This window comes from Carlito syrichta, unplaced genomic scaffold (genome assembly GCF_000164805.1).
Source record: "Carlito syrichta isolate Samal-C Ts95f unplaced genomic scaffold, Tarsius_syrichta-2.0.1 Scaffold305187, whole genome shotgun sequence".
Taxonomy (NCBI): domain Eukaryota; kingdom Metazoa; phylum Chordata; class Mammalia; order Primates; family Tarsiidae; genus Carlito; species Carlito syrichta.
The window spans coordinates 215,050-216,694 of NW_007249283.1; positions in this window are offsets into that span (position 1 = coordinate 215,050).

Here is a 1,645-nt window from a genome sequence, read left to right on the forward strand (position 1 = left end):
CAGACCTAGAGTTGGCAAATACTTTTTCCCAGTCTGTAGGCTGTCTCCCTGCTCTCTTGATGGTTTCTTTGGCTTTGCAGAAGCTTGTCAGTTTAATAAGGTCCCATTTGTCTATCTTCTCTCTTATGACCTCTGGGTTTCGGGTTTGTACAGGAATTGGATGCCAGTTCCGATTTCCATGAGAGTATTTCCTTCCTTTTCTAAGGTTCTTATGGTTTGAGGTTTTACATTTAGGTCTCTGATCCATTTGGAGTTAACCTTTGTGCATGGGGATAGATAGGGGTCCTGTTTCAATCTTCTGCATGTGGTCAGCCAGTTTTCCCAGCACCATTTACTGAATAGGTTCTCCTCTCCCCAGTGGTAGATGGTGGGGGCTTTGTCAAAGATGAGTTGGTTGAGAAATTGAGGTTTTGCTTCTGGAATCTCAATTCTGTTCCATTGATCTATATGCTTGTTCCTGTACCAATACCAAGCTGTTTTGATGATTGTTGCTTTATAGTAAAGTTTGAAGTCTGGTATTGTGATACCACCTGCTTTGTTTTTTTTGCTGAAGATTGTTCTGGCTATTCTTGGACGTTTATGTTTCCATATGAATTCCTGTGTTGTTTTTTCTAGGTCTGAGAAGAATGTTGTTGGTAATTTAATGGGTATTGCATTGAATTTGTAGATTGCCTTAGGTAAGATGGACATCTTCACAATGTTGATTCTTCTGATCCATGAGCATGGGATATTTTTCCACTTGTTCATGTCAGCTTTGATTTCTTTGAGCAGTGTTTTGTAATTTTCATTGTAAAGGTCTTTTGCATCTCTGGTTAGGAAGATGCCAAGGTATTTCATTTTTTTTGTGACTATTGTGAATGGAATTATGTTTTTTATTTGGGTCTCTGTTTGTTTATTATCGGTGTAGAGAAATGCGATTGTCTTTTGTACATTTATTTTGTATCCTGAGACTTTGCCAAAGGCCTTTATCAATGTAAGGAGGCCCTTGACAGATTCTCTTGGGTTTTCAAGGTACACAATCATATCATCTGCAAAGAGAGATAACTTGACTTCCTCTTTTCCTATTTGAATACCTCTGATTTCCTCCTCTTCTCTGATTGCTCTAGCCAGGACTTCCAATACTATGTTGAACAGGAGGGGTGAGAGTGGGCATCCTTGTCTAGTTCCAGTTTTCAGAGAAATTGGTTCCAATTTTTGTCCATTTAGGAGTATGCTGGCTGTGGGTTTCTTGTAGATGGCTTTTACTATTTTGAGGTATGTTCCCCGTATGCCTAGATGTTCAAGGGTTGTCATCAAGAAGGGGTGCTGGATTTTATCAAAAGCTTTGTCTGCATCTAATGATATAATCATGTGGTTTTTGTTTTGACATCTGTTGATGTATTTAATTACATTTATGATTTTACGAATGTTAAACCAGCCTTGCATCCCAGGAATGAAGCCTACTTGGTCATGGTGGATGATTTTTGAGATGTATTGCTGAATCCGGTTTGCTAGGATCTTGTTGAGAATTTTAGCATCTATGTTCATCAAAGATATTGGCCTATAGTTCTCTTTCTTTGTTGGGTCTTTACCTGGCTTGGGTATCAATGTGATGTTGGCTTCATAAAATGATTTGGGGAGAGTTCCATCTTTTTCAATCGCCTGG